The sequence below is a fragment of the Arachis stenosperma genome, chromosome 4 (assembly GCF_014773155.1).
Source record: "Arachis stenosperma cultivar V10309 chromosome 4, arast.V10309.gnm1.PFL2, whole genome shotgun sequence".
NCBI classification, from domain to species: Eukaryota; Viridiplantae; Streptophyta; class Magnoliopsida; order Fabales; family Fabaceae; genus Arachis; species Arachis stenosperma.
The window spans coordinates 66271032-66284646 of record NC_080380.1 but is presented as its reverse complement, the minus strand read 5'-3'; the positions used below and the strand labels follow the sequence as shown (position 1 = coordinate 66284646).

General features: G+C 38.7%; 2 non-coding genes across 2 annotated transcripts; one reads left to right on the top strand and one right to left on the bottom strand.

The window, feature by feature from the left end:
• Window positions 1–2587: 2587 nt before the first annotated feature.
• On the bottom strand, window positions 2588–2695 carry LOC130978817 (small nucleolar RNA R71). The gene has a single exon (XR_009086430.1). It is a non-coding gene; the product is annotated as a small nucleolar RNA R71 (small nucleolar RNA).
• Window positions 2696–9283: 6588 nt separating this feature from the next.
• LOC130977634 (small nucleolar RNA R71) lies at window positions 9284–9387 on the top strand. The gene has a single exon (XR_009085319.1). It is a non-coding gene; the product is annotated as a small nucleolar RNA R71 (small nucleolar RNA).
• The last annotated feature ends 4228 nt before the right edge of the window (window positions 9388–13615 follow it).

Genomic DNA, 13615 nt, shown 5'->3' with positions numbered 1-13615 from the left:
ACTGTGACGTGCTTCAAACCTGTAACCTACTGGGCGTTAGTGACAGACGCAAAAGAGTGATTCTATTCCGGTAGGGGAGGGAACCAAACCGGTGATTGGCAGTACTGTGACAGAGTGCGTGCATTAGCTTTCACTGCGCGGATGGGAGGTAGCTGCTGACAACAGTGAAACCCTACACGAGCTTGCCATGGAAAGGAGTAAGAAGGATTGGATGAAGACAGTAGGAAAGCAGAGAGACGGAAGGGAAGGCATCTTCATATGCTTGTCTGAAGCTCTTACACCAATGATATACATAAGTATCTCTATCTTTATCTTTATGTTATTTTCGTTCATCATCTATACCCATTGAGTCTGCCTGACTGAGATTTACAAGGTGACCATAGCTTGCTTCATACCAACAATCTCCGTGGGATCGACCCTTACTCGCGTAAGGTATTACTTGGACGACCCAGTGCACTTGCTGGTTAGTTGTGCGAAGTTGTAGTGATCACAATTTCGTGCACCAAGTTTTTGGCGCCGTTGCCGGGGATTGTTCTTGTGTATGGACAACTGACGGTTCATCTTGTTGCTTAGATTAGGTATTATTTTTTCAGAGTTCTTAAGAATGAATTCTAGTGTTTCAAGGTGATGTTCTTATCATCACCAAAGCTGATTGATCATCATCAATTTAGCTCTTGAATGCAATGTCCTGCTGAAGCTTAGCCGGCCATGTCTAATTCCTTTAGACTAAAGCTTTAGACTAACATTGCATGATTCCTGGAATTCTCATTAAGAATTTTGATACCTTTATTTTCCTTTTCACTTAATTTTCAAAAAAGCACAAAAAAAATTACAAAATCATAAAATCCAAAAATATGTCTTGTTTGAGTCTAGAGTCTCATCTTAAGTTTGGTGTCAATTGCATGTTTCTGTTTTTCTTGCATTGTTCGAATTTATGCATGTGTCTTAATTAATCTTCAAGTTGTTCTTGATGATTTTCTTGTTTTGATCTTTGAATTCTATTGACTTGAGTGTTTTGTTGTTTCTCATATGCATTCTCATTTTGTTAGTGTCAATGGTATACAAACTGCTAAGTTTGGTGTCTTGCATGCATTGTTATTTGATTTTAGTTGCATTTTGATTATTCCTCATTATTAAAAATCCAAAAATATTTTTAATTTGTGTCTTTTCAAGTCAATAATACAGAGAATTGAAGATTCAGAACATACTGCAGAGGAATCACACAGAAAAAGCTGGGCATTCAAAAATGCCCAGTGAAGAAGACAGACTGGCGTTTAAACGCCAGCCAGGGTGCCTGGTTGGGCATTTAACGCCCAAAAGGGTAGTAGTTTGGGCGTTAAACGCCAGAATGTGCACATTCTGGGCGTTTAACGCCAGGATGGTGCTAAGGGGAAGATTTTGTTTTTCAAATCAATTTTTTTCAAGTTTTCAAAGTTTTTTCAAATCAATCTTTTTCAAATCATATCTTTTCAATCAAATGTTTTCAAAATCAATTTCTTTCCTTTTTTCAAAGATACTTACTAACAATTAATGATTTGATTGAACATTTTTTGCCTTTTCTGTTAAGGAAGGTTTTATGTTTAAATCATATCTTTTCTTGTTAGGCAAGTCATTAATTTTTTAAAATCACATCTTTTCAAAGTGTTTTCAAATCATATCTTTTAAAATTGTTTTCAAATCATATCTTTTTAATCACATCTTTTTCAAAACAAGTTTTCAATCAAATCTTTTTAATTTCTAATTTCAAAATCTTTTTCAAAAAACACTTGATTTCTTTTTCACTCTTATTTTCGAAAATCAATTAGTGTTTTTCAAAAATTTTTCAAAATCTTTTACTTAATTTTCGAAAATTACTTCCCTTCTTCTCACATCCTTCTGTTCATGGACTAACACTATTCTTTAATGCAAAATTTGAACTCCATCTTCTTTGATAAGTTCGAATTTTCTACCTCTGTCTTCCATTTTTCTTTTCCTCTGACACCTCAAGGAATCTCTATACTGTGACATAGAGGATTCCATATTTTCTTGTTCTCTTCTCTTTCTTATGAGCAGGAACAAAGACAAAGGCATTCTTGTTGAAGCTGACCCTGAACCTGAAAGGACCTTGAAGAGAAAGCTAAGAGAAGCCAAAACATAACTCTCTTTAGAGGACCTGACCGAATTCTTCAAAGAAGAAGAACACATGGCAGCCGAAAACAACAACAATGCCAACAATGCAAGGAAGGTGCTGGGTGACTTTACTGCACCTACTCCTGATTTTTATGGGAGAAGCATCTCTATCCCTGCCATTGGAGCAAACAACTTTGAGCTTAAGCCTCAATTAGTTTCTCTAATGCAACAGAATTGCAAGTTCCATGGACTTCCAATGGAAGATCCTCATCAGTTCTTAGCTGAATTCTTGCAAAACTGTGACACAGTCAAGACTAATGGGGTTGACCCTGAGGTCTATAGACTGATGCTATTCCCTTTTGCTGTAAGAGACAGAGCTAGGATATGGTTGGACTCTCAACCTAAAGAGAGCCTGGACTCTTGGGAAAAGCTAGTCAATGCCTTCTTGGCAAAGTTCTTTCCACCACAAAGATGGAGTAAGCTTAGAGTGGAAGTCCAAACCTTCAGACAGAAGGATGGTGAATCCCTCTATGAAGCTTGGGAAAGATACAAACAATTAATCAGAAAATGTCCCTCAGACATGCTTTCTGAATGGAGCATCATAGGTATTTTCTATGATGGTCTCTCTGAACTATCTAAGATGTCCTTGGATAGCTCTGCTGGAGGATCTCTTCATCTGAAGAAGACGCCTACAGAGGCTCAAGAGCTAATTGAAATGGTTGCAAATAACCAATTCATGTACACTTCTGAAAGGAATCCTGTGAACAATGGGACTAGTCAGAAGAAAGGAGTTCTTGAGATTGACACTCTGAATGCCATATTGGCTCAGAACAAGATATTGACTCAACAAGTCAATTTGATTTCTCAAAGTCTGTCTGGAATGCAAAATGCACTGACAGTACTAAGGAAGCTTCATCTGAGGAAGAAGCTTATGATCCTGAGAACCCTTCAATGGAAGAGGTGAATTACCTAGGAGAACCCTATGGAAACACCTGTAATTCTTCATGGAGAAATCACCCAAATTTCTCATGGAAGAATCAAGAGAGACCTCAACAAGGTTTCAATAATAATAATAATGGTGGAAGAAACAGTTTAGCAATGGCAAGCCTTTTCCATCATCTTCTCAGCAACAGACAGAGAATTCTAAGCAGAACCCCTCTGACTTAGCAACCATGGTCTCTGATCTAATCAAAACCACTCAAGTTTCATGAATGAAACAAGGTCCTCCATTAGGAATTTGGAGGCACGAGTGGGACAGCTGAGCAAGAAAATTACTGAACTCCCTCCTAGTACTCTCCCAAGCAATACAGAAGAAATCCAAAAGGAGAGTGCAAGGCCATCAATGTGGCCGAATTTTGGGAGGAAGAAGAGGCAGTGAACGCCACTGAGGAAGGCCTCACTGGACGTCCACTGGCCTCCAATGAGTTCCCCAATGAGGGACCATGGGAATCTGAGGCTCAACATGAGACCATAGAGATTCCATTGGACTTACTTCTGCCTTTCATGAGCTCTGATGAGTATTCTTCCTCTGAAGAGGATGAGTATGTCACTAAAGAGCAAGTTGCTAAATACCTTAGAGCAATCATGAAGCTAAATGACAAGTTATTTGGAAATGAGACTTGGGGAAGATGAACCTCCCTTGCTCACCAAAGAACTGGATGACTTGTCTAGGCAGAAATTACCTCAAAAGAGACAAGATCCTGGGAAGTGCATGGATGAATCCATCATCCTTGGCAGACCCTTCCTAGCCACAGCAAAGGCTGTGATTGATGTTGATAGAGGAGAGTTGATCATTCAAGTGAATGAAGAATCCTTGGTGTTTAAGGCTCAAGGATATCCCTCTGTCACCATGGAGAGGAAGCTTGAAGAGCTTCTCTCAAATCAGAGTCAAACAGAGCCCCCACAGTCAAACTCTAAGTTTGGTGTTGGGAGGCCACAACCAAACTCTAAGTTTGGTGTTGAACCCCCACATTCAAACTCTAAGTTTGGTGTTGGGAGGTTCCAACATTGCTCTGATCATTTGTGAGGCTCCATGAGAGCCATCTGTCAAGCTACTGACATTAAAGAAGCGCTTGTTGGGAGGCAACCCAATGATTATATTTTATATATTTCCCTTTGTTATTTTGTGTTTTTTGTAAGTTGATGATCATAAGAAGTCACAAAAACAATGAAAAAAGCAAAAACAGAATGAAAAACAGGAAGAAAAATAGCACACCCTGGAGGAAGAACTCACTGGCGTTTAAACGCCAGTAAGGCTAGCAGTTGGGCGTTTAACGCCCAGTCTGGCACCATTCTGGGCGTTTAACGCCAGAAAGGGGCACCAGACTGGCGTTAAACGCCAGGAAAGGGCTAGAACCTGGCGTTAAACGCCAGAAATGGGCACCAGCCCGGCGTTTAACGCCAGAATTGGCTCAAAACGTGGATTTTGATGCCATTTGGTGCAGGGATGACTTTTCCTTGACACCTAAGGATCTGTGGACCCCACAGGATCCCCAAACAACCCCACCACTCTCTCTTCTTCTTCACCCATTCACCAATCACCTCAACATCTCTTTCTCTTCACCACTCACATCCATCCTTCATAAAACACCACTTCTTCCCCCCTTCTGGCCGAACCACAAAGCCATCTCCCTCTCCTCCATTTCTTCTTCTTCTACTCTCTTCTTTCTTCTTTTGCTCGAGGACGAGCAAACCTTTTAAGTTTGGTGTGGTAAAAGCATTGCTTTTTGTTTTTCCATAACCATTTATGGCATCCAAAGCCGGTTCAACTGAGAAGGCATGACCTCAAGCCCATCACTAAGAAGAAGATGGAGCAAACAAGAGACCCCTCTCATCATGAGATCCCTGAGATACCTCAAGGGATGCACTTTCCTCCACAAGACTATTGGGAGCAACTGAACACCTCCCTAGGAGAATTAAGTTCCAACATGGGACAACTAAGGGTGGAGCACCAAGAACATGCCATCCTCCTCCATGAAATTAGAGAAGATCAAGAATCATGAGAGAGGAGCAACAAAGACAAGGAAGAGACAGTGAGGAGCTCAAGCACTCCATAGGATCTTCAAGAGGAAGAACAAGCCGTCATCACTAAGGTGGACCCGTTCTTTAATCTCCTTGTTCTTTATTCTTCTGTTTTTTGAATTTTAGTGCTTTATGTTTATTCATGTTTGTGTCTTATGATCATTAGTGTCTTAGTGTCTATGCCTCAAAGCTATGAATATGAATCCATCACCTTTCTTAAATGAAAACTGTTTTTATCACAAAAAGAACAAGAAGTACAGGATTTCAAATTCATCCTTAAAACTAGCTTAATTAGTTTGATGTGGTGGCAATGCTTTTGTTTTCTGAATGTATGCTTAAACAGTGCATATGTCTTTTGAATTTGTGGTTCATGAATGTTAAAATTGTTGGCTCTTGAAAGAATGATGAAAAAGGAGACATGTTACTGAGGATCTGAAAAATCATAAAAATGATTCTTGAAGCAAGAAAAAGCAGTGAATACAAAAAAAAAAAAGAGAAAAAGAAGGAGAAAAACGAAAAAAAGGGGAGAAAGAAACAGAAAAGAAAAGAAAGAAATAAAGTTGTGATCCAAGGCAATAAGAGTGTGCTTAAGAACCCTGGACACCTCTAATTGGGGACTTTAGCAAAGCTGAGTCACAATCTGAAAAGGTTCACCCAATTATGTGTCTGTGGCATGTATGTATCCGGTGGTAATACTGGAAGGCAGAGTGCTTTGGGCCACGGCCAAGACTCAATAAGTAGCTGTGTTCAAGAATCATCATACTTAACTAGGAGAATCAATAACACTATCTGGATTCTGAGTTCCTAAAGAAGCCAATCATTCTGAATTTCAAAGGATAAAGTGAGATGCCAAAACTGTTCGGAGGCAAAAAGCTACTAGTCCCGCTCATCTAATTTGGAGCTTAGTTTCATTGATAATTTGGAGTCTATAGTATATTCTCTTCTTTTTATCTTATTTGATTTTCAGTTGCTTGGGGACAAGCAACAATTTAAGTTTGGTGTTGTGATGAGCGGATAATTTGTACGCTTTTTGGCATTGTTTTTAGTATGTTTTTGGTAGTTTTAGTTGAGTTCTTAGTATATTTTTATTAGTTTTTAGTTAAAATTTACTTTTCTGGACTTTACTATGAGTTTGTGTGTTTTTCTGTGATTTCAGGTATTTTCTGGCTGAAATTGAGGGACCTGAGCAAAAATCTGATTCAGAGACTGAAAAGGACAGCAGATGCTGTTGGATTCTGACCTCCCTGCACTCTGAACGGCGTTGGAAAGTAGACATCCTGGGCTTTCCAGCAATATATAATAGTCCATACTTTGCCCAAGATTTGATGTCCCAAACCGGCGCTCAAAGTCACCTACAGAAATTCCAGCGTTAAACGCCGGAACTGGCATAAAATTTGGAGTTAAACGCCCAAACTGGCATGAAAGCTGGCGTTTAACTCCAGAAAAGGTCTCTACACGAAATTCCTTCATTGCTCAGCCCAAGCACACACCAAGTGGGCCCGGAAGTGGATTTTTATGTCATTTACTCATCTCTGTAAACCTTAGGCTACTAGTTTCTTATAAATAGGACCTTTCACTATTGTATTTTCATCTTTGGATTGTTTTTGATCCTTTGATCATCTTTGGACATCTAGTTCTTAGATCATTGGGAGGCTGGCCATTCGGCCATGCCTAGACCTTGTTCTTATGTATTTTCAACGGTGGAGTTTCTACACACCATAGATTAAGGTGTGGAGCTCTGCTGTACCTCGAGTATTAATGCAATTACTATTGTTCTTCTATTCAATTCCGCTTGTTCTTTATCCAAGATATCACTTGTTCTTCAACATGATGAAGGTGATGATTGACGCCCATCACCATCCTCACCCATGAACAAGGTGACTGACAACCATTCTTGTTCTACAAGCATCTGAGGCTTAGTGAATATCTCTTGGATTCTTTAATCGGAATCTTCGTGGTATAGGCAGGACCTGATGGCGGCATTCAAGAGATTCCGGAAGGTCTAAACCTTGTCTGTGGTATTCTGAGTAGGATTCAGTGATTGAATGACTGTGACGTGCTTCAAACCTGTAACCTACTGGGCGTTAGTGACAGACGCAAAAGAGTGATTCTATTCCGGTAGGGGAGGGAACCAAACCGGTGATTGGCAGTACTGTGACAGAGTGCGTGCATTAGCTTTCACTGCGCGGATGGGAGGTAGCTGCTGACAACAGTGAAACCCTACACGAGCTTGCCATGGAAAGGAGTAAGAAGGATTGGATGAAGACAGTAGGAAAGCAGAGAGACGGAAGGGAAGGCATCTTCATATGCTTGTCTGAAGCTCTTACACCAATGATATACATAAGTATCTCTATCTTTATCTTTATGTTATTTTCGTTCATCATCTATACCCATTGAGTCTGCCTGACTGAGATTTACAAGGTGACCATAGCTTGCTTCATACCAACAATCTCCGTGGGATCGACCCTTACTCGCGTAAGGTATTACTTGGACGACCCAGTGCACTTGCTGGTTAGTTGTGCGAAGTTGTAGTGATCACAATTTCGTGCACCACCTCCCAACACCAAACTTAGAGTTTGACTGTGGGGGCTCTTCTTGACTCTGAACTGAGAGAAGCTCTTCATGCTTACTATATTTTGTCACAGAGGGATGACCATGTGCCTTAAACACAAGGTAGTCCCCATTCAATTGAAGGACTAATTCACCTCTGTTGACATCTATCACAGCTCCTGCTGTAGCTAGGAAAGGTCTTCCAAGGATGATGCACTCATCCTCTTCCTTCCTAGTGTCTAGGATTATGAAATCAACAGGGATGTAAAGGCCTTCAACCTTTACTAACACGTCCTCTACTATTCCATAAGCTTGTCTCAATGACTTGTCTGCCAATTGTAATGCGAACAAGGCAGGTTGTACCTCAATGATCCCCAGCTTCTCCATTACAGAGAGTGGCATAAGATTTATCCCTGACCCTAGATCACATAGAGCTTTTTCAAAGGTCATGGTGCCTATGGTATAAGGTATTAAGAACTTGCCAGGATCTTGTCTCTTTTGAGGTAAAATTTGCTGAATCCAGGTATCTAGTTCATTAATGAGCAAGGGAGGTTCACTTTCCCAAGTCTCATTACCAAACAACTTGGCATTCAGCTTCATGATAGCTCCTAAATATTGAGCAACTTACTCTCCAGTCACATCTTCATCCTCTTCAGAGGAAGAATAGTCTTCAGAGCTCATGAATGGCAGAAGGAGATTTAATGGAATCTCTATGGTCTCTATATGAGCCTCAGATTCCTTTGGATCCATAATAGGAAACTCCTTCTTGTTTGAGGGACGTCCCAGGAGGTCTTCCTCACTACGATTTTCGTCCTCCTCCTCCCTTGTGCATTCGGCCATGTTGATTACATCAATGGCCTTGCACTCTCCTTTTGGATTCTCTTCTGTATTGCTTGGGAGAATACTGGGAGGAGTTTCAATGACTTTCTTACTCAGCTGGCCCACTTGTGCCTCCAGATTTCTAATGGAGGATCTTGTTTCACTCATGAAACTGAAAGTGGCCTTTGACATATCAGAGACTAGATTGGATAAATTAGAAGTGTTTTGTTCAGAATTCTCTGTCTGTTGCTGAGAAGATGATGTAAAAGGCTTGCTATTGCTCAGCCTATTGCGTCCACCATTGTTAAAGCCTTGTTGAGGCTTTTGTTGATCCTTCCATGAGAAATTGGGATGATTTCTCCATGATAAATTATAGGTGTTTCCACAAGGTTCACCCATGTAATTAACCTCTGCCATTGCAGGGTTCTCAGGATCATAAGCTTCTTCAGAAGCTACCTCTTTATTACTGTTGGATGCATTTTGCCATCCTTTCAGATTTTGAGAGATCATGTTCACCTATTGAGTCAACACTTTGTTCTGAGCCAATATGGCATTCAGAGCATCAATTTCAAGAACTCCTTTCTCCTGAGGTATCCCATTATTCACAGAATTCCTCTCAGAAGTGTACATGAAATTGTTGTTTGCAACCATGTCAATGAGTTCTTGAGCCTCTTCAGGCGTTTTCTTCAGGTGAATAGATCCACCTGCAGAATGGTCCAATGACATTTTTGAAAATTCAGATAGACCATAATAGAATATATCTAATATGGTCCATTCTGAAAACATGTCAGATGGGCACTTTTTGGTCAGCTGCTTGTATCTTTCCCAAGCTTCATAGAGGGATTCACCATCTTTTTGTTTGAAGGTCTGAACATCCACTCTAAGCTTGCTCAGCTTTTGAGGAGGAAAGAATTTATCCAAGAAGGCTGTGACCAGCTTATCCCAAGAGTCCAGGCTATCCTTAGGTTGTGAATCCAACCATATTCTAGCTCTGTCTCTTACAGCAAAAGGGAAAAGCATGAGTCTGTAGACTTCAGGATCAACTCCATTTGTCTTAACAGTCTCACAAATCTGCAAGAACTCAGTTAAAAACTGGTAAGGATCTTCAGATGGAAGTCCATAAAACTTGCAGTTCTGTTGCATTAAAGCAACTAGTTGAGGCATAAGCTCAAAATTATTGGCTCCAATGGCAGGAATGGAGATGCTTCTTCCATCAAATTTAGACGTTGGCTTTGTGAAGTCACCAAGCATTCTCCTTGCATTATTATTTTCGGCTGCCATCTCCTTTTCTTGTTCTAATGTTTCTGAAAGGTTACCTTTAGATTGTTGTAACATAGCTTCTCTTAATTTTCTCTTCAGAGTCCTTTCAGGTTCTGGATCAATTTCAACAAGTGTGCCTTTTTCCTTGTTCCTGCTCATATGAAAGAGAAGAAAACAAGAAAAGAAGAGGAATCCTCTATGTCACAGTATAGAGATTCCTTTATGTTAGTAGAAGAAGAAAGGGGAGAAGAATGTAGAAGAGTGGGTTCGGATTTTTAGATGAAGAGAGGTGAAGAGAAGTGTTAGTAAATAATTAATTAAATAGAATAAGAAAAGGGAGGGAGAATTTCGAAAATAATTTTGAAAAAGGGATTAGTATTTTCGAAAATTAAATATAAGATATAATTAAAATTAAAATTTAAGACAATTAAAAAGAATTTTTGAAAAAGAGAGAGGTATTTTCGAAAATTGAAGAGGGAAAAGTAGTTAGGTGGTTTTGAAAAAGATAAGAAACAAACACAAGTCAAAGAGTTAGTTGAAAAAGATATTAAAATCAAATTTAAAAAGATAAGAAGATAAGAAGTTAGATAATATATTTTAAAATCAAATTTTGAAAAAGATAAAATTTGGAAAAAGATAAGATATAAAAGATAAGATAAGATATGTTTGAAAGAGATTTAATTTTTAAATTAAAATTAATTACTAACAAGAAACTAAAAGATAAGATTCTAGAACTTAAAGATTGAACCTTTCTTAACAAGCAAGTAACAAACTTCAAATTTTTGAATCAATCACATTAATTGTTAGCTAATTTTCGAAAATTTGATATAAAGGTAAGAAAAAGATTTTGAAAATATTTTGAAAAAGAGTTTTGAAATTTTTGAAAAATAAAAAAAATGAAAAGGATATAATTTTTGAAAAAGATTTTGAAAAGATAAGATTTTTAAAATTGAAAATTTGACTTGACTTGTAAGAAACAACTAATTTTAAAAATTTTTGACCAAGTCAACCCAAAATTTCGAAAATTTGGAGAGAAAAAAAAGGAAAAGATATATTTTTGATTTTTGAATATTTAATTATGAGAGAGAAAAACACAAACATGACCCAAAACATAAAAATTTTGGATCAAAACACAAGATGCATGCAAGAACACTATGAATGTCAAGATGAACACCAAGAACACTTTGAAGATTATGATGAACATCAAGAACATGTTTTTTGAAAAATTTTTGATGGAAAGAAAACATGCAAGACACTAAACTTAGAAATCTTTAATGCATGGACTCTAACAAACGAAAAATGCATATGAAAAACAACAAACAACACAAAACAAGAAATCATCAAGATCAAACAAGAGGATTTACCAAGAACAACTTGAAGATCATGAAGAACACTATGAATGCATGGATTTTTTCGAAAAATGCAAGAAAAGTTTTTAAAGCATGCAATTGACACCAAACTAAAAATTTACTCAAGACTCAAACAAGAAACACAAAATATTTTTGGTTTTTATGATTTTCTAATTTTTTTGTATTTTTATAAAATTTTTTTCGAAAATAAAGTTTGGAAAAATGAAAAAGAAAAGAAAAATTTTGAGAAAGATTTTTGAAAAGAAAATTACCTAATCTGAGCAACAAGATGAACCGTCAGTTGTCCATACTCGAACAATCCCTGGCAACGGCGCCAAAAACTTGGTGGACGAAATTGTGATCCTCAAAGTTGGTCTCTTTGTTTTTGTATAAAATCAAAAATACCCCAAAGAGATCATGGTGTGATGATTTGGGATCTTAATAATCCCTGGTGTGATCATAACTCCGTTCAACTTAACCAGCAAGGGTCGATCCCACAGAGATTGTTGGTATGAAGCAAGCTATGGTCACCTTGTATTTGTCAGTTAGGCAGATTAAATTGGTTTATGATGAGTTCGAAAATTAATAATAAACAGAAAATAAAATAAGATAGAAATACTTATGTAAATTAATGGTGGGAATTTCAGATAGGTGTGTGGAGATGCTAGAATCCTCTCGAATCTCTGCTTTCTTATTACATTCATCCAATCCTTCTTACTCCTTTCCATGGCAAGCTGTATGTAGGGCATCACCATTATCAATGGCTACTTTTAATCCTCTCGGGAAAATGGTCCTATGCGCTGTCACTGCACGGCTAATCGTCTGGAGGCATCACCCTTGGCAATGACTACATCCCATCCTCTCAGTGAAAATGGTCCAAATGCTCTGTCATAGCACGGCTAATCATCTGTCGGTTCTCAATCAGGTTGGAGTAGAATCCCTTGATTCTTTTGCGTTTGTCATCACGCCCAGCCTTCAGGAGTTTGAAGCTCGTCACAGTCATTCAATACCGGAATCCTACTCGGAATACCACAGACAAGGTTAGACTTTCCGGATTCCCGGGATCCTACTCGGAATACCACAAAAAAGGTTAGACTTTCCGGATCCCCATGAATGCCGCCATCTATCTAGCTTATACCACGAAGATTCTGTTGGGGAATCTAAGAGATATGCGCCCGGCCTAAGGTAGAAGGGAAGTGGTTGTCAGTCACGTGCGTTCATAGGTGAGAATGATGATGAGTGTCACGGATCATCACATTCATCAAGTAGAAGTGCAACGTATATCTTGGAATAAGAATAAAAGAGAATTGAATAGAAAATAATAGTAATTGTATTGAAACTTGAGGTACAGTAGAGCTCCACACCCTTAATCTATTGTGTGCAGAAACTCCACCGTTGAAAATACATAAGTGAAAGGTTCAGGCATGGCCGAATGGCCAGCCCCCTGAATGATCAAAAGACCGAATGGCAAAAAGATCGAATGGTCAAAAAGATCTGGTTAAAAAACGTCTAATACAATAGTAACTTATCCTATTTATACTAGACTAGCTACTAGGGTTTACATGTGTAAGTGATTGATGCATAAATCCACTTCCGAAGCCCACATGGTGTATGTTTGGGCTGAGCTTGATCTATCCACGAGCTGAGGCTTCTCTTAGAGTTGAACGCCGAGTTATAGCATGTTTCTGGCGTTCAACTCCGGGTTATGACGTGTTTCTGGCGTTTAACTCCAGACAGCAGCATGTACTTGGCGTTGAGCGCCACTTTACGTCGTCAATTCCCAAATAAAGTATGGACTATTATATTTTTCTAGAAAGCACTGGATGTATACTTTCCAATGCCGTTGAGAGCGCGCCATTTGGAGTTCTGTAGCTCCAGAAAATTCATTTCGAGTGCAGGGAGGTCAGAATCCAACAGCATCAGCAGTCTTTTTGTCAGCCTTTTTCAGAGTTTTGCTCAGGTCCCTCAATTTCAGCCAGAAATTACCTGAAATCACAGAAAAACACACAAACTCATAGTAAAGTCCAGAAATGTGAATTTAACATAAAAACTAATGAAAACATCCTTAAAAGTAGCTTGAACTTACTAAAAACTACCTAAAAACAATGCCAAAAAGCGTATAAATTATCCGCTCATCAGAGACTCCTGTTATGTGGCTACTTGATGAGGTTCTAGAGAGACGTCATATGGCAATGATTGATCGTGCAGAGGAGTAGTAGATGATGTTCCACTTTTTGATGACGTTCCACCTGACTTGAGTTTTGAAGTCTTAGAACGTACTTTCCCTCGCTTTAGTAGTTTAGAGGGACTAGGTGAGTATAGAGTATAGGCTAGCCTGGGTGCCAGCTTAGGGACTTCTTGAACAGGTCAGGGCCTGGGATGTTGTATGTATATATATGTATATAGTTATTATCTAGCTATATCTGGGGGTGTTCTAACTAAAGATCTTTACTCTAATAATGGCTGGATAACCGAATGTTATTAACTGTTGAGATGTATATAAGTGT